Source organism: Mus pahari, chromosome 2, assembly GCF_900095145.1.
Source record: "Mus pahari chromosome 2, PAHARI_EIJ_v1.1, whole genome shotgun sequence".
In the NCBI taxonomy this organism is placed as follows: Eukaryota; Metazoa; Chordata; class Mammalia; order Rodentia; family Muridae; genus Mus; species Mus pahari.
This window is the reverse complement of record NC_034591.1, coordinates 141788092-141807701: the sequence shown is the minus strand read 5'-3', so window position 1 is coordinate 141807701 and position 19610 is coordinate 141788092. Positions and strand designations below refer to the sequence as shown.

Sequence of the window (19610 nt, the reverse complement as noted above, 5' to 3'; positions counted from 1 at the left end):
TGTGTGTGTGTGTGTGTGTGTGTGTGTGTGTGTGTGTGTGGTGTATCAAAACTGCTCAACTCATTGACAGGATGTAAAGAAGAGTGTAAATGAGACTGCAGTCTCAGTGTCCCTTTCAAGAGCAAGCCCCCAAGGGACCTAAGGGCCTTCTGCTAGACCCCATCGCTAAAGGTCCCATAGCCAGTGAGTATCACCTTGTATTCTGAGCCTTCAGTATATGGGTCTTTGGGACTTTCAACTATAATAAAGTCATGATCAACATCATCAAAGTTATTCCTGTCCCACTTCCTGTCTGTTCTCTGGTCTCTTGACTCTGGATGAAATATGACCAGTTCCTGCCTCCAGACTTCCCAGGTCACAATAGGCTGCATCCTGTTAATCTGTACACCAAAAGAAACTGCGCCTGCCTTAAGTTGCTTCTTCTAGGTATTTGGTCAATGCTTGGCCATCTCATGATACGGTGATGTCATGTTAGGTGCCAATGGCTATGAGTAAGTAAGTGCCAGGCAAGAATACCATAGGGAGAGTCAGAGAAGAAACAGCGTTACGTAAGGAGTCTTTTACGTAAGGGCTGCTCTAGAAGATGGTGACTCAGCAAAGACATGGTGGGTTGGGCCAGTGAACCCTGTAGATATTTCAGGAGGGTACTCACACCAGCAAAGGTCACACCAGCAGTGCAGAAACCCTGAGGTAGGAGGATGTGGTGTAACTGAGGATGAGAGAAGTGAGCAGCCTTCTCTGTGGAGTAAGGTGGGTGAGGTGGGGAGCCGGAAGGAGTGAAGCCAGGGTCAGAAGTGGGGTGAGAACATGGAGGTCCTTGTGGGTTAGCCTCCGGTCTCTGAGTTACAGAGTGCCAGTTCTTGACTTCAGAGCTACAGCCACGTGCCTGGAGCGTGGTTTTTGCTCTTGCTTAATGTTTTGTTTACATCGGCATTTATGCCATTATCACGATCAAGTATTATTTTCCGCATTGCCGAGCAGTGCATTATGATAATGTTTGTTTAATCTCTTGTAAACACTTTGTTAATAATTGCCTCATTTTCTTCACCTGATTAATTTTCTGTATTCACATTTACAGTTCTTTGGGAGCTCTCTGACACAGTTGGAAAAACCCTCTATATTACTTTCTACGTGGGCTCTGTACTGGTTCCCCCCCCCCCCCACCTGCATTTTCCGTTCTGGAACCTTCTACTCTCCCTGTCCGACTTACCTGCTTTCTCTCTGCTTAAACACGGCTGTTCCCCTGAGAGTTTATTCTCCTTTTCTCTATGTTGGGCTTCTGCTTTTCTGGAATCTGTGCTTCAGTCTTGGTTTGCTTTAGTTTGGATGGGGTGGATCTGAGACTCATCTTCTAAGAAATGAATGGATGTCCAGTTTTTCTTCATTAATCAATTTATTTATTCATTTTACATTCCACTATCTGCCTTCCTCTCCTCTCACAGCTCCTATTCTCCCCCCATTCTCCCCTTCTCCTTTGAGAATGGGGAGGTCTCCCCTGGGTAATATCCAACCTTGGCACCTCCAGACTCTGTGGGACCAGGCACATTTGCCCCCACTGAGGACAGACAAGACAGCCTAGTTAGGGAGACAGGATCCACAGACAGGCAACACATTTAGGGACAGCCCTGGCTATAGTTGTTGGGGGACCTGCATGAAGACAGAGTTGCATATCTATATATGAGCTGGGGCCTAGGTCCAGTCCATTGTAGCTCTTTGATTGGTGGTTCAGGCTCTGAGAGCCCCTAGGGTCCAGGTTAGTAGACTCTGTTGGTCTTCTATGGAGTCCCTGTCCTTTTCCAGCCCCTCCTTTCCCCCAACTCTTCCACAAGACTCCCCGAGCTCCATCTGATCTTTGGGTGTGGGTCTCTGCATCTGTTTCCATCAGCTGCTAGATGGAGCCTCTCTGAGGACAGTTATACTAGGATCCTGTCTGCAAGCATAACAGAGTATCATTAATAGTGTCAGGGATTGGTTCTTGCCCATGAGATAGGTCTCAGTTTGGGCCAGTCCTTGGATGGCCATTCCCTCCATCTCTGTCCATCTGTCCCTGTAGTTCTTGTTGGCAAGAAATGTTTTGGTTGAAGGTTTTGTGAGTGGGTTGCTGTATGTCCAGTTTTAAACTTGTTGTGCCTGGCACCTTTTTACCAGTCTCAAGCTTCTGTGACTAGATGGATAGGAAACTCCAGCACGGATGCCAACCTTCCTTAGAATCTTGAAGGCACCACACTCGCATTTCCTAACCCCCAGTCTTGTTGTGAGAAAAGCTGAGGCCTTTTCTAATTTCCTTCCATGTGAACTTGCTGCTTTATGGACGTGTAAGGATCTCCTTGTCCTGGCTCTGCAGTCATGGCTCTGTGCCTTGGTGTGGATGTTCTGAACAGCGGGTTGCTGGATAAAGTGGAGGGTGCTCATTAAATCTGAACTTCAGATAAACCATGAGTAATGTCTGCAATATTTAGGACACAATCATGCTAAGAGACATTGATCTGTCCTTCTGAAACTCGCATTTTGCTGGATGTTCTTTTCTCTTCTCTTCTTTCTTGCTTTTGTTAAATCTGGCAGACCAGGAAGCTGAGTTTTTATGAAATTGACACTGTGTCTTTGGCGTTTGTGAAATTGTTATATATCTTTCCTGTCCCTCTAAAACAGCGAGCGATTCTCGACCTTCTCAGTGCTATGGCCTGAGAAGTTAATACAGTTCCTCACGTTGTAGTGATCCCTGCCATAAAATGACTTCATTGCTACTTGATAATTTCGCAACTCTGCTACTGTTATGAATCATAATGTAAACATCTGATATGCGGGATATCCGATATGCGACCCCTATTGAAAGGGTTGTTCAACATCCAAAGGGGTCGCGGCCCACAGGTTGAGAACCACTGCTCTAAGAGGACCTGAACTAATTGTTCACGTATAGAGACCAGTTACTCCATGAAGCCCCATAACCAACACTCAGCAGCCCAGCCCTCACGCCCCACCCCCACCCCATTCCGCTATTAGGACCGCTCTCTCCTTCGCTTCATCTGATCCGTCCAGACCTACTGCGGCTCTCCCTGATTCACTTGTATTGCTTTCGAACTTTCGTCTTCTACGTCTTAGAACAATTCACCATGAAAGATACCATCTACCATGGCTGTCCACGACACACAGGAGCACCTTGGATACCCTCTCTGCCCACTGTAGCATAGATGACACATGCTTTATTATCTCCGCATGCAGTTCTTCTGTATTGTGACTGTGTTAATAGCGTTCCTCAAGGAGGCCCCACTAGAAGGCTGGGGTAGAGTCCTCTCTCATGTGAGTTACTTGCCTCTGGAGCTACTAAGGATCTCCCTTTCTGTATTCTACACATTTTCTATATACCTGTCATTATTTGGTCACTGAGAGGAGAGTGGGGCTCAGCAAGCTTGATGCCAGCCGTGTAAATCTCCTAGTATGGGTGGCTGCACTGGGCTGAACTTAACCTTCACCTTGACTTCCTTGGGCCCCTACCCTCCTGTTGAATGTGGGCTCTGCCTCTGGCAAAACTGTTCTGAGGCCCCTTCAAAGCCTCCCCTCGCCTCTGTGAGGCCAGGTTAATCTCTCCTTGGATGAGTAGAAGCATTTTACCTGGAAAGTCGCCTCCCTTATTTTTAGTTTTTTAAAAAATGGCTCTTGTTTTGAAGCTACTTGTTCTTTTCTCGTGACAAAAAAAAAATCTCTGTTATTTATTGAAGGACTTTTTTAAGTAAAAATAATTGGTGCGTGCATGTGTGTGTGTGTGTGTGTGTGTGTGTGTGTGNNNGAGAGAGAGAGAGAGAGAGAGAGAGAGAGAGAGAGAGAGAGAGAGAGAGCACAGATATGTGCTAAGGTCAGTGGACACTTACACGAGTCAGTTCTTTTCTCTCCACCATGGATCTCACTGATCAAACCCGGTTATCAGCCTTGTGTGGCAAAGTGCTTTCCAGTCTGCCATGGTTAGCTCTAGATCAGATGGTTTTAAATGTGCCTTGGTGGGCGATGGATGTAGGAATTATACTGGATCTGCTGACCTGTGGGGGTTGTAAGGGAAGCCAGGGACTGAATTCGTGACGTGTAACCCAGTTTTCCATCCCGAGGAAGCTGCACCCAGGCGCTCGGGATACCTGGTTAGGGAATGTTTATCTGCTGTTCAGGTTTTGATCAAGTATGAAGAAATGACCTCAGGCTGCCTGTGCTCAGCTATAACTGGACAGTTCTGGAGTCAAAGTACAAGATGGGAGACGGTTTAGGCAAACTGGAGAGTAGAGGTCTGGTAGTGGGTCCATATGACTACCAGAAGTCATTTGTTTATTTATTTACTTGTTTAATTTATTTATTTAATGTGCATCAGTGTTTTTATGCCTGTGGGAGGGTGACAGAGACCATGGAACTGGAATTACAGACAACTGTGAGCCACCACGTGGGTGCTGGGAATTGAACCCAGGTCCTCTGCAAGAGCAGCGGTGCTCTTAAAAGCTGAGCCATCTCTCCAGCCTGAAGAAACCGATTTCTAATTTGCACAATGACATCTCCCCTGTTTCTGCCCTCATGACCCTAACTGAACTTCCCTCATTCTCCCTCCTCCTTTGCAGGGTTGTGCTGCACGAGGCCAGACTGGAAAACCTATGCATCCAAAGAGTACCCGGATCTCGAACTTCTTTGGAGGATGAGAGCCCCGCCTCCCCGCTGAATAACTCAGCCTGACAGCCCTGGGTGGCCTTCCACAAGCAGTGACTGAGACGAAGGAAAAGGAAAAGGCTGAGATGGGGGAGTTCCTTGCCAGTGAACGATGGGATTCTGAGTGTTGGGGTGGGGACAGAGGAGGAGAGGGAAATTTGCTGGTCTGATCGAAGGAGAAAAGGTGTTAGGATGATCTGGGATCGGAAGAATTCCTGAGTGTGCTGCAGAGTCACCCAGGCAGTCGCTGGCTGGGGAAGAGTAACTAATAAATAAATGACCGTCTCAGAGGCCTTGCCTTCTGCTGTGTGACAACCCCAACAGCTAAGCCCAACACTCAATCACAGGCCTTGATAGAGACAGGCAGATACTGAGATGCAGAAGTGTTTGGTCAGCTTCCTAGCGTTTATCACCCTAGGTGCTGGCCACCCATGGGCCACCAGGGAAGGCCTCCTTCAGCGTCTGCAGATTGCCATAGGGAGGGGATGTCTCCCAAGGAAACCAGAGATAGAGCCCATTGCCTAGCATGATCTGCCTCTTGAGTCTACATGGAAGAGCATATGCCAAGGTCATAATTGTCTTTCAAGTGGCTTCCCAGGGTCTCCTGAGATTATACACAGGCCTCTCTGGGCAGTGAGAGTGGTCTCTATTTTCCTTATTTGGAACAGGCTTTCTCATGTAGCCCAGGCTGCCCTCCAACTCTCTATAGAGACAACGATGATCTTGAACTTATGTTTTCCCCGTTTCAGATTCTTCAATGCTGAAATTACAGTGTGTGTGTGTGTGTGTGTGTGTGTGTGTGTGTACACGCTTGTGCGCGCACATACACATTCTCGAGCACGCTCGCATGCCGCCATGCAAGCCCTTCTAGCAACTCTTGTTGCTGTCCTTGAAGCCCACAGTCAACTGTAACGGTAATGTTACTTCTGGAAGTCCCCCAAAAAACACTCTTATACAATTCTGGGGTCTCTGGAGAGGGCCACCCTCACCAGTAGCCACACACCCAAGTATTTGTTCGTGTTGGTCTTAATTTACTTCCCGATCAGTTGCGGAGGGGGACAGGGTGAGTGTACGTGGGAGTCTTCCTTAATGTTAAAGTCCTCCTAGGTCTGTTTTCACAGCTGAACCACAGCCTTCCCGGTACTCAGCAGGACACCCAGTGTGGAAGATGGACCAGTGTCAGACAGATTGAATGCATAAGCGTAGGCTCTGGCTGATAAATATAGCCAAAGAATGCACATTCAAACGATCAAGTGCTCATAAACTGTTGATTACAAGTGAAGATGGCTGTCAAACACCTCCAACACATGCCCACAGAGACACATGCATCCCTTTTACAACCAGGCTTCCCTTCCTGCTCTAAAACCCCAGTGGCTGACATCTCCTCTAAGGGTCTAACTCTCCAGCTGAACCTAGCATTTGGCCGTTTGACCATTCGCTGTTTTCCATGCACCTGCTACATGTTGGGCTTTTTTTTTTTTCCCTAGTTGCCAGAGATTCACTAATGAATAAGAGCGATAAGATTGGGCTCTGTGCAGGCAGGGAAGACAGGCACTTAGGAAAATGAATGATTAGATATTTGTACAGGGGGTGAACTCATCTGCTGTGTAGGAATATCGAGAAAAGAGAGGCAGGGAAAGGCTGATCGAGCACGTGGTGCTTGACTGAAGTGCAAGAGGTCATTGTGAGCCGTGTAGATAACAGGAGAAGATAATGCATTCAGTGCACATGCAGAGGTAGGAGCTTGGTAGCTGTGTTGCAGGCACAGGGAGGAGTACCTGGAGATCGGCAGGGAAGGAGATGATGCAGAGAGAGTCGTGGGGCAGAAAGATGGGGCAGGCCAGTGAGGGATGTATAGGACTTCTTTTGTGCTCTGAGACAGTGGGAAGCCATCCCTGCAGGATTTTGAGAAGTGATTGATTACATTTTAATTTTTGTCAGACTTACCAGGGATGAGCCTGAACACATTAGAGGGCGGATGGATTGGTCCGGGCTACTGCAGCGGAGTCAGTGAGACACGGGCAGATTCCATCCTTAGGGAAAGCAGTGCCAACGAGAGAGGTCGGATGTAGGATGTGCGAGGATGGGCAGCAAGGATGACGCCAAGGCCGTGAGTTTGGGGTGATGTAGGGAAGGAAGGGAGTCAAGCCAGCATGCCAGCACGTGGGCCCCACTGTCTGGACTGCTGCTGAAGGACAGACATGCACACATAGTAGTCACAGAGCCAGGCTCTGATTGACTCCCTACCTGCGGAGTGGCTCCCATTTCCTCCCCAGTGCTCAGAGCAGGTGCATTAGAGCCTGAGCATTTGACAGCTCCGCCCCCTTTCTCCAGAAAGCCAGTGGGAGGGGGCAGCTGTTGTCACCATGCCCATCTGTCATCCTGACCCTGGACCTGGGACCTGGGACAGGATACATCTGAGTTCTCATGAGTCATTCCCTGTCTCTCACTCTCCTCCTCCACACAGCCTCCCTCTCAGCTCTTCACGCCTCTCCTCAGTCTTGGGTGACTTGAGAGCTCCCTGGGATGAGCTGAGATCTCAGTGCTGGTAGCTTTATAGTCTGGTAGTGGCAAAGAGCTGTAGGATGAGCATCTGAACATGTGGCACCAACTCTGTGTGACATGTACCAAGCCTCCTCATGTCCTCGCTCGGCCATGAGCCCACCTAAAAAATGGGCTACATGACCTGTGACACCCCCCCCCAGTGTCTCTTCTTGATTCATAGCTCTGAGGTTTGGGCCACCAGGACGAACTCATTGGCAGGTACATAACACAGGATGGGAAACAGGCACCGTCTCTTGCCTAGGGAGAGCCATGCTGGTTAAGATTCTGCCTTCAACTGCTGGCAGCTATAATAACCAGATGACTTTGGTCAGTGTTCAGATGCAGTTTTATAGGCTGCTGATGGCACAAGGCTTTTGTGACGATTAAACGGGTTGGTATATGTAGAGTGTTGACGACTCACTGGCTGTGAGCCTGTGTAAGTATCAGACGTCACCTTCACTCTCCATGCTACGGAACGATCCCTGTGGATGTTCTCTTCCTGCTCGTATGACCTGCTCAGTCCCATCTTCATAATAGCCAACATCCCCGATGGCTGCTTCAGCCTGGTGTCTCTTCCTGTTCAGTCACAGACGGAGAACGCTCTCTTTCAGCTTGACCTCAGAGAGGAAAACCTGTTCTGTTCTAAGGTGGAGTGTGTGAAATGTGGGAAAGGAACCATGGTCGATCACTGGCGTGGTAAAGTTGGTGAACATGCTCACAGTCAGACTCCCCATACCCCTGTGAAGCTCTGTTACCTTGCTCTTTTAACAAGCAATCAATTGTGAGTTCACCGAGAGTCAGTCACGGACACCCAGCGTTTCAGAACACCACAGGGATGGAAGTTGGGCTGGTTGAATGCTCTCTAAAAAAATCCTAGGAAATGGAAGGAAACTAGCCTCAGAGAGTAATGCCTCTGGCCTGTTCACAGCCAAGTGGTAATAGCTCCTGGGTAGGGGCTCAGCCGCCCTGGAACTCTGGTGGGCCTGCCACTTGATCTTAAGAACGGCTTCTGTCACCAAGGCATTCTGTGTTGGGTGTGACGGGAGGGTGTGGTCTTTCCTCTGAAGACCAAATTCATTACTGGCAGTGACACCCAGCACCCAGAAGCAGGGGCAGGTCACTCTTCTACCCTTCTCCACTTGAGATTTCTGTCAACAGTCCACTAGAGGGAGCTACAACCACTTTCCTTCTCAAATGCACAAAGCTGCGGCAGCCCCTGAGTTAGCCACTCCTGGGTTGGGTTGGAAGGACCAACCAAAGCCCTCTTGTGCAAATCCCTGCAGGGCCCACAGCCTGCATGGTCATTCAGGCGGGACTCTCTCCTTGGCAGGGATGCGTTGAAGCCTCCCTGATGTGGTGCAGCTGCCCTGATGTTGCCCATGACTAGAGGTAAATAGTTGACAGCTGCCCCAGGGGTGCTGTGTGCTCTTGTAAACATGGCTGCTTAGACATCCTGTGTGACTATGGAAGCAATCGGCACTCCAAAGGCTCCCTATTCCCCTGCCTGTGAAAGCAGGTAGGTAATTTCTGGAGCCCTTTCCAGTGGGTTGTTCTTAGTCTCCTGGAAAGGTCAAGGGAACATCAGGAATCAGTATGACACCATGGTGGACATTCCAAACTGAAGCCTGGTGGACAGGGGACTTGGATCCAGTTTGCTCTCTGTGGAGAAACAGGAACCAAGAGATGACAAAGCAAAAAAAAATCAAGTGTCTCTTGGCAAAACAATTTGCCAGCACAAACCTCAGTTGGTCATGTTTTACAGGCTCTAAACAAGCTGAGAAGCAAAGTCAGATCATCGAGAACTGCCTGGTAACTGGACCCGTCTTACAAGGGGTCTGAGAGAAAGGTCCCTCCAGGGCCAGTCTCTGAGTCATGGCCTCAGCTCCCCACTTTGTCAAGCAGGGAGCTGCATCAAATGTGCTCAGGTTCCATCTTATAACGGATGTGTGCTTGATCTCCTGCATCGAAGCTCACTGGTTGCCAGCCCCCTGCTTTCTGAAGTTTGTAGGGGAGCACATTAAAAGTGTCCCGCACAAAGGCGGCTTCTTAAAACACCAACCCCGCATCTCCTGCCATCTGGCTCCCTCTCCAGACATACTTACTCTTTGCAAGCTGGCGCCCCTTAATGAGCTTTGGGGCGGAGCCTGACATTCTAGGGGTCAGATCTTCACTCCTCTCAGGTTCCAAGTGGTATGCCTCACAGGTACTCTGGGGGCCTCGCCTCCATTCGAAGCTGTTTATAAATGATTGTTGTATGGGCGTTTTTGAGACAAGGTCTCACTGTGCAGCACTGGCCGGCCTGAAGCATGCTAGGTAGAGCAGGGTATCTGAAATTCACAGAGATCTGTCTGTCTCTGCTTCCTGAGAGCTGAAATCAAAGGTGCGAGTCACCATGCCCCCCCCTTAAAAGTCTGAAACAGGGTCTAATGTATCCCATGCTAGCCTTAAACTCACTATGTCACCAAGGATGGCCTTGAACTCCTGATCTTTCTACCTCTGTTTTCATGCATGCACCACCACACCCAGTTTATGCAGTGCTGGGGTTTTGTGCAGGCCTGACAGCCTACCACCTGAGCTACGTCCCCAGTTTCCATGATGGGTTCTGAAGAGCTGGATATCAGTAGGAGGAGCGGGGGGGGGGTGAGCCAGGAGAAAGGGGGTCTTATTCGAATTGATGCATGGCTGGTAATGATGGACTGAGGTAAGTACCTCCCGTTTGTTTTGGTCAGCTCTGTAGTACTCACACAAGGTTTCTGAAAATTAATGGGAACAAAAAACGCCAAGGACACTTGATCTGGACTACCCTGTGATAACCCACTGTGCCTCACAGTCATCTAGAGGTTGCTTTAAAATGCAAATTCCTACCTGAGCGTGGAGGTATGTGCCTGTAATCCCAGCACACAGGAGGCTGAGGCAGGAGAACCGTAAGCTAAAGGACAGTCTGGGCTACAAAGCCAGATGTTAGGAGAGACAAAGTAGACTCCTGGGAAGAGATTTTGTTTTGTTTTGTTTGTTTTGTTTTTGTTTATTTTGAATCCAATGGGGCTCCAGGCCTGCACCACTACTCCAGGTTTATGGGGTGCTTGGGATAGAATTCAGGGATTTGTGAGTGCTAGGTAAGCACTCTATCAAGTAACCTCAGCCGGGTCCAGGAATGACCATATCCTTCCCAGGAAAAGGTCATTCCTTAGGTCAGGGGACGGATACTCTGTGCTATGAAACTTGGAATACAATGACGACCATACGTCACCTACATCCATTTCAGGGACTTCTAAAATCAAAACCTATGGGCTTTTAAGCTTGTAGGCAACAGTCAGTCCCACAGATGAGCAAGTAGTTAGTCTCCAAGGCAACGGAGCCTGAATCACTGGTTAGTTACCAGGATCGAGAGAAGGCTCCTAGGTAAGCGCTTGCGAGTTTTGACCACTAGAGGGAGACAAGGTTATTGTTTTACGGGCCAGAGCTGCGGAGAAGAGGAAAAGTACTGAGGCCCGCTGCTGAGCAAAGCCTTTGAGAACACAGGCACCAAGGCTCACTGTTCCAGGGCCGCAGCAAAGCACTGCAATCTGGATGTGCACAGATGCCATCAGGAACCTCGGGCCTGGCGAGGAGGGGAGGGGCTGTTTATTTCCCAAGTCACTTGGTTTCCCTTTCCGTTCCTCAAAGTGCCTTACATCAATTCTGTTATGCAATAGGTGCTTGTCTGCTGTTATGAGAAGAAATAAGGATGCTGTGCTGTTCTTTTTTTTGGGGGGGGGGAGAAAGTGGCGTATGGGTGTGTGTGTGTGTGTGTGTGTGTGTGTGTGTGTGTGTGTGTGTGTGTGTGTGTGTGTGTGTGTGTGTGTGTGTCGGGGGGGGGGAGTGAAGCTTGTGAGAGATGTCAGCCTACCTGGACTGGCTGGCCCAGGACATTTTCTGCCCAGGTGTGTGGGGACATAAATCTGCAGCAGGACTGGCTAATTTGAGGTCTGGGTACATTGATGAGAGGAACCAGGGATTCTGTAGTAAAAAAAGACTAAGTCAGACCTCGAGTTAAGAAGACAAAATAGCGGTTTGCCTGCCTTGAGTTTGCAAAAGCTCACGGTCCACACTGTGCGCCCCTTAGCGCATCTCTTTAGAGGATGCCCACACCTTGCACAGCACCAGGGCCAAGGGGCAGATCCAGACGGTGTGACCAGGAACTGATGTCACACGAAGTTTCTGTGACACTCGTGTCTCAGCCCTGTCTTCTCCACATGAGGTGATGTCAGGTATTCAACTCTTTCCTCGCCACAGGAGTATCAGGTATGAAGCCCCCCCCCCCACGAGCACAGCCTATCTCTCTCTTTTTTTTTTTTCAAACATTTTTTTCTTTTTCTTTTTTAAATATTTATTTATTATTATTATATGTAAGTACACTGTAGCTGTCTTCAGACACTCCAGAAGAGGGCGTCAGATCTTGTTACGAATGGTTATGAGCCACCACGTGGTTGCTGGGATTTGAACTCCGGACCTTCGGGAGAGCAGTCGGGTGCTCTTACTCCCTGAGCCATCTCACCAGCACCCAGCCTATCTCTCTTCTCTCTTCTCCCCAGCGGTCAGCCCTCAGTTCTCTATGCTAGCACCGCTCGCTCGCACTCTGCTACCCCCTCGGAACATGAGCATGCTCAGCCCTCTACTTTCTGTGCGAACATTACTCGTTCAGCGCTTTCTGTCTGAGTATGTGTGAGCATTATAAAAAGCGTCATATCCCTCAGGGCATTTCAGAGCAGCTCCTGTGTCAGCTGCAGAGAGGTCCCCTCTCCGAGCTCTTCCTCGAAAGGAAGGACAGAGGCCATCCTGTAACTTCAGAGAGAAGATCAGAACGAGGCCAGGCAACACTGGGACACGCGAGGGGCCAACTTCCACCATGGACGTTGGCTGCACCTGTGCATCTCTATGACAAGCTATAGGAACGGGGATGGGTAGTAAGAATTTAGTTTGGGGACTTGGTGCACATTTTGCAGAAGCTCCGGAGGTTTTCCTAACACAGTGCCCCTGGTACTGTTTAGTGGGCTTTTGAGCATGCTCATGCCCTGGTGACCAACATGTGCAAAGCATGCGTTAAGAGTATCTGATAGGTCACCAGTGACCAGAGCCTTTCCACTGTGGTCTCAGTCAAGTGGTTCTCCAGACCACCATGAAGGCTGTTCATGGGAGAAACCCCTTTAAATGAGAGAGGCATGTGTGTATGTGTGTTAGAATATGGGAATATGAGCATACATGAGTATATGCATATGAATGTGTGGTATATTAAATATGAGCGTGTGGTACATATGTGTGTATGTGTATATGAGTGCCTATGTGCATGTGAATACTATGTATATGGTGTGTCTGTTAGCATGTGTGTGGTATGTTTGTGCCTATGAGTGTTCATGTGTATACTATGCGGATATGTGCATGGCGTGTCTGTGCCCATGTGTGTGTATATGTGCAGTGTGTAGATATGGGCAAAGGTCTTTGTGTGTGTGTGTGTGTGTGTGTGTGCATATACGAATGTGTGTGCAGGTAGAGAACTTATTTGCTTCCACATCAAACGTGTTCCCCTTTGGGAAGGGAAACCACATCTCTACGAAGTTCTCTCATCTCCACAGTCTCTCTCCTCACCACAAGCCACCATGAGAATCTGGCACAAAAGCCTGCTGGCTACCCCATCCTGTGTAACCATGTCCTGGAGAGGAACCCAGCTCTCTAAGAGTCCATGACCTAAGAGTCCCTCATTCCCACTGAGCCTGGAGTGTCTCACCCCAGGCCTCGGCTTGCTGCTGGACATCACGGGACTGCTCTGTTCCATGGCTTTCCCAGACCTAAATCTTTGGGCATGTCTCAAGGATGCCTTGTCCCTGAGCTCTCATCCCCACAAGGCTCCCATCAGTCACTGGGGCATCTGCTGCTGCTCCCTCCGAGTCTTGCCTTGATCATTGCCTGGCTGTTTGGATCCCGAGGGAATTAGTGACCAGAATCCAGAGACTAGTGAGAGGGGTCTGCAGCAGATAGCTTGCCTGCCTTCCATCGCTCACTGGCCCTGTCCTTGAAAGAACCCTGCCCCTGCCTTCCCTTGCAGCCTTTTCCACCCTGCAACTGGCCCGGAACATCAGAGGCAAGAGAGTCACTGCTCCAATTGAATTTTGCTGCAGTTTCTTTTTTCTTTTTTTTTTTTTTTCTCCCCTAGATGCTGAGAGCTATTTTTAGCCAGGGACTTTTTTTAAAAAAAAAATAGGGGATCCACAATCTATTTTTAAAGCCCTTACGAAGGCCAAATAACCAAGGGTTCCTCATGCAGATTTGGGAGGGCAAGGTGGGAGAGGCTGGATCAGTGGGTAGGGGTACCTGCCTGCAACTGTGGGGGTATTCAGGACCAAGCTGCTTTCACACAGGACACAAGAATAAGAACCTACCCACCCCCATGTCAAGCTCCCAAGTCTTCCCCTAGTCTTACAAATGCCTGCACCCAGCCACAGAGAGGACATGGCCATTGAGTTTATCACGTTTTCTTTTCCCTGAGCATCTCCCCTCTGGCTCTTCTTTTGGTCTGACCATGTGTGATGGGTATGAAACCAACCCTAAGCAGGCAGAGCTAAAGCCGTGTGTGTGTGTGTGTGTGTGTGTGTGTGTGTGTGTGTGTGTGTGTGTGTTGCTATGTGTGCCGACATGCTGGCCAAGGTACATGGGGACTGCACATGACAGGGGCAAAGGGATTTGGTTTTAAAGAAGGTGTGGGGGGGGTCCTTTTCTTCTGTCTCCCGGAGCCTGTCGCCCCAACGGCCATATTCAGAAGCAGGATTCACAGGCCTTGAATGGAGGAGGGCAGAAGGCTTGGACAGAACATTCTAGATGGTGACAGTGCTTTAGACTGAGCCCAAAGACTTCCTTATCTCTGCTTCCCACAGGATGGATGGCGGGGACGTTCTAGCTGGCAACCTGGCAGCTACCTCACCAGCTGGCCTCACCTGACCCTTCTTCCTCTCTCCTCATAAAATCTAGTCCCCAGGGCCATGGCTCCCTTGGAACTGACCAGGGTCCTTGATGCTACCCTGTTCAGCCCATTCCTCTTCCAAACTCTAGTAGGGAAAGGAGCAGGGAGGAAATGAGATAGATATAGGGACACTCACAGAGACAAGAGTCAACATTCCTCACCCCCCTAATACATAAACCACTCACCCACAAAGCCTCTCTTCCCCTGTTAATAGTATGTACTACACTCACCTTTGATGCCCTCACCGCGCGAGAGAAAGCCTACCAGAGTCCCAGGAGACACAAGTGAGATTTCTTAAAATAATACTGTCCTCAGGGCTGGAGGAAGGACTCAGCAGGTGACAGTGCTTGCTCATCGTAAGGAGTGGAGTTCGAATCCCAGGATTTGTGTAGTAAGTTGGCTATCTTTACAAGTACCTGTGACCCCAGCCCCAAGGAGGGTGAAGACGGGAGGATGATTGGGGCTTGCTGTCTTCTAACCTAGTCCAGATGTGAGCCTTGGATTCAGGAAGAGGACCTGCCTCAGGAGAGTAGGCAGGGGGTGATGGAGAGGACACCTGATGTCCTCTTTTGCCTCTGGGAGTAAGCATGCACACATGTGTGCATGTGTGCACCTCTGCTCCACTCCTGCAGTAAATAAAAACCCTCACTAATAACACTCATGTCCCCAGACAACCCCAACAAGCTGATAAAATTCTGTCTCTATCCTCTGGCAGTGAGGAGCCAAGTTCTACCATTTTCTCCAACCTCCCTTTTCCTTCCTTTTCTGGGAGTTTTCTGGGAGATCACTGTGCATGTCCCCATTTTAATTTTCCCATCACTGAATTGGAAGTTCCTTTATGTCTTACATGGAAAGAGGCAGGGAGATGGGGACATTCGCATTCTGGCCCATCAGCAGACTGTCACACTGCCACCCCTCCTGAGACCAGCACAGGCTGGGATTGCTGTGGTGTCCCTGTGGTGTTGCCAGGGCCTCTGGGTGAGGCAGTCCTGTGGTGGATCTGGCCTGGGGACCAGCACTGTCAGAACTGTCACAGCTGGGGGCAGCCTGGCCTCCCAGCCTCCATCAGCAGGTGGGGGCAATGCCAGAGCTCTGTGTCCTTCTAAAGTTTTTTTTTTTTTTTTTTTTGGTCTGCCATCCCTACACATGTTTGTCCAAACGCATGTCTATTCTAGCCACATTTTTGTGGTTGTAGTTGTGTCCATCAGTCTCTGAAGGACTCATGGTTGCAGGATTCTAGACTCACACTATGGACTCTGCCCTATACTCTAGATTCTTATCACAGACTCTGGACATCTACTCCACACTGAACTTTCAACCCACACTCTGGATTCCAACACACACTCTAGACTCCCAACCAAACTCTGGATCCCAATCTACACTCTAGATTCCCAACCCACAGTCTAGACTCCCAACCTATACTCTAGATTCCCAACACACACTCTAGACTCCCAACCTACATTCTAGACTCCTAACACACACTCTAGACTTCCAACACATACTCTAGACTCCCAACACACACTCTAGACTCCCAACCCACATTCTAGACTCCCAACACACACCCTAGATTTCCAACCTACACTCTAGACTTCCAACACACACTCTAGACTCCCAACCCACATTCTAGACTCCTAACCCACACTCTAGACTTCCAACACATACTCTAGACTCCCAACACACACTCTAGACTCCCAACCCACATTCTAGACTCCCAACACACACCCTAGATTCCCAACCCACACTCTAGACTTCCAACACACACTCTAGACTCCCAACACACACTCTGGACTCCCAACCTACACTCTGGAATTCTGTTATACACTCTGTACTCTCACTCACATTAGGGATTCCTGTCCCACATGCTAGATAGAGCCCTTGCCCAGGACACTCTGATCTTACTGATGGGCACTGTAAGGTGAAATTCCCTCCCTTCCCCACCCTTCCTAACTTTGTCACCATACGTGATCTCTTTACCTATAGTTTATGGCTGTTCCACATGGAAAGGGATTTTTGCTTATTTTGGTCATGGGTCAGTACTGCTGTGCCTAGAGCATTGTTGCCTAAGTAAGTCGGCAGTTGTAGCATGGGTAGGTAGCAACAAAGTGCATGATGGCAGGAGTGACCCTGGGAGACCTTTTCCTGACCCTTGCTGGAGACTGGCAACGTGGAGATGCAGGGAGGAGAGGATGCAGTGAAGTCTGTATTCAGTTTGGTCCCCTCTCTTGGAAACCAACTTCAAGTAATCCTAGAAGTTTTGAAATGGTTGTACCATTTTGTATGCTAGTGAGATCACTTTTGGCTCACCTTAGCTTCAGAGTGAGGATACTGGAAAGACAAAGCAAGATGAGAAGGGAGATCCTACCAGCCCCTGGCACTCAAGATGGAGTTGCTCATCAACTTCTGATGAAGACATTACTCATGGCGATGCTACCAAATTCCTTAAAACTCCAGAGGGACGGGTGGGAGCTTTCTTTACAACAAAGGGAGACCATCCCAGACAACCACAACCAGACACAACGCAGAGATCAACAGATCGGGGGAGCCCAGCCCCAGTGAATACTTCTACATCACAGCTCCTGCATTCATAGCTCAGGGAACGTCGTGCCAGAGAGGGCAGAAAGACCATAAGAACCAGAATACCAGGAGTCTGCTGTGAACCAGTCTCTACGAGAAATGGCTGCACAAACCTGACGAGAAAATAACAATATCAAAGGATATGTTAATGTGGAAGAGGGGAGTTTCACAGGGTACTTAGAAAGAGCTTCCAGCTTCTCTCAGGGCTGAGGTCCCTTACTGGTTGTAAGTGATGAGAGTGCAGGGTGGGAGTGCAGCTTTGAAACCATAAACACACAAACAGCAAAGGTGGAATCTCTCTCTCTCTCTCTCTCTCTCTCTCTCTCTCTCTCTCTCTCTCTCTCTCTCTCTGTGTGTGTGTGTGTGTGTGATGCGTGTATGCATGCACATTAATCCATACAGGTACATATATGTATATATATGTGTGTGTGTGTGTGTGTGTGTGTGTGTGTGAACAAATATAACAAGATAAAAGAAGTTAGCACCTTGAGAGGGGACAATGGGAGGGAGGGTCACTAGGAGGGGCTGGAGAGAGAAAAAAAAAGATGGAGAAATAATATAATAAAGCAATGTAGTTTTATTTCAGTTAAAAATACTTAAATCTCTGAAGGGCCAGGGTTTTTGAAAACAGGGTTCAGTGAGATAAATGAACATGTGGAGATGTCTGGATCTGGTGTGGCCACATAGGATATGGAACCTCCACATACTTATCTCTACCTGTCCCTCCTCCCATGGCACATGCAAGTCATCATCAGGACCCTTGGCCAAGTTCTTTATACCAGCTAGTAGTTCTCCAGAAGTCTGGGAGCTGCTCAGGCTAATTCATCAAAGCTGAGGGGGCTGTTGGAGAGACCTTAGTTTATAGCAGGTGGAGTCACAGGTAAGGCAAGGAGAACATGTGACCTTCATTTCACGTGACAGGTCTATAGATAGAAACCTCCCAGGAGTCTTAGGTAGATGGTGTCACATCTGAATGGATTCAGGCATCTCAGCTGCTGTCTGCAGTGGGTTCACTGCCTCCTGCTGAGGAGAAATGTACACTTCTTCCAAGGTTACAGAGTCTCACGCTGGCCTTTGTGGTTGATGTGAGAGCAAAGGAATGTAGGTTGTTCTCCCAAGAAGATAACAAGGAAGGCAGTGTCCCTCTTACACAACAGGTCTGTTCCAGGATCCAGGGCAAGATAGACATAGATTCCCCTCCCCCCTCATGCCGGAACAGGAAAGGGATAAACCATCAAACATAAGCTCCACATCCAGGCAGGAGAGGGACCTGAAGTCCAAATCGTCAAGGTGATTTGCTTAGTGTCACGGCTTGTTAGTGACATCGGGTAGGGAGCGGGTTCTCTGTTCCCTGCCTCTAATTGTTTCAGGCACTCAAGTGACCTCTGCTCTCTCTCAGCTAAAAATCAGAGGGGATGCAATTTACTTCCTAGGTCAGAGAGGCAAAAGCTTTCCTGACGCACCAAGAGAATTCATTTGCGGCATCCTTTCGCAGACCCAGGGGCTGATTTGACTGGGGCAACCAGGAAACGAAGGAAGAACTGACATGTCCACAGAGAAGTGGGGTTCAGGTGGGCTGGGCTCGGCTCTTGGATGGAGAAGCTACAGCACCCCAGAAGTTCAGCATGTTTATCACAAACAGTTAAACAGGGAGGCGGATCTTATGGTGTCTGGAATGCAGCTGAGCAAGGATGGAGGGCTAGTTCATCTTAGTAGGAACAGTCCTCATCAGAGAGTGTTCTTCAGGCCATCCAGAGGAGAAAGCTGTGGAAGCCATTCTCTGCAACACTGGCAATATTTGTCCTTGTCCTGGAGGGCAGCTTTGCCATCCCTCGGAGGTGCATTCAGGGAAGGCTTTGCCTCTCACATGGGGCCTAGGCACATGTCCTTGGCAGGGCCACGCTCACATCAGACGATACACATTTACTCTGCACTTCCTTTTCTTAACTCTTAGATGTCTAAGGTGGATCTCAGTCTAGAAGCAGTTCCCCACAGGGTTGAACACTGGACTGTCAGAATGACAAAGAGAAAGGTCACGACAGCCATCATGCCCAACAAAAACAAAAGGAATGTTTTATTGAGGTCTAAAGCCCAAAGCCTTGAAGCTTCTTAGTAAGAGAAACCGACCTGATCATAAGCTGTTTGCTTTTTCTACGGTGTGCCTATGTAACTGGGTCACATCCTCACTATCATGACTAAGGGCCCATGTACCCAGGAGGTGTCTCCCTTGATTCCCAATTATCCTGTCCCAATCACACAACTATAACCCACCGTGAAGGGTTGAATGGAACCCCTCAGAACTCCAGGGTGGTTAGAGCAGCTCCCACCCCCCAAAGTGAAGGGAGTCATTAGTATAAACAGATAGAGAAGGATTAGTCAAGTCACTGGTTTAAAAGCACAGCTCAGCAAGGGGCTGACCTGTATTACCTACTTGGATGCAATTACGAGCACAGCCAGGGGGTTATTTGGGTAGGGTTGTTCAGAAGCTGGGTACCATTTAAATCTGCTCCGATATCCTCCTTCAGTGACTATCCTCCTCTGACAACCAAGGTACTCAAGAGTACTTGACAATGGCCCATGCTAACAATGGAATGCACATCTCTGGGTGAATATCTAAGATGTTGCTGAGGATAAAACACTCAGTGCATGAAGCTGTAGCTAGAGCAACATAACACAGGTCAAGCATCCACAGAAAAGCCCATCAGGCCAATCCTTTATGCATCACCCCTTTTTGAGCTGTTAAACTCTCCCCATACACTGGCTCTTTCCCCCACTTTGGAAGTGTATCTTCTCCTAATTAATTATGTCTGCTTCTGCTGCA

The 19610-nt window shown here is 48.9% G+C and overlaps 1 protein-coding gene across 1 annotated transcript in view; it reads left to right on the top strand.

The window, feature by feature from the left end:
• Nucleotides 1-4952, top strand: part of Kcna6 (potassium voltage-gated channel subfamily A member 6) — a 32740-nt gene extending 27788 nt beyond the window's left edge. Inside the window, exon 3 of the mRNA XM_021191360.2 lies at nt 4593-4952. The gene's annotated coding sequence lies outside the window, so the exon portion shown is untranslated. The remainder of the gene's footprint in view (nt 1-4592) is intronic.
• The last annotated feature ends 14658 nt before the right edge of the window (nt 4953-19610 follow it).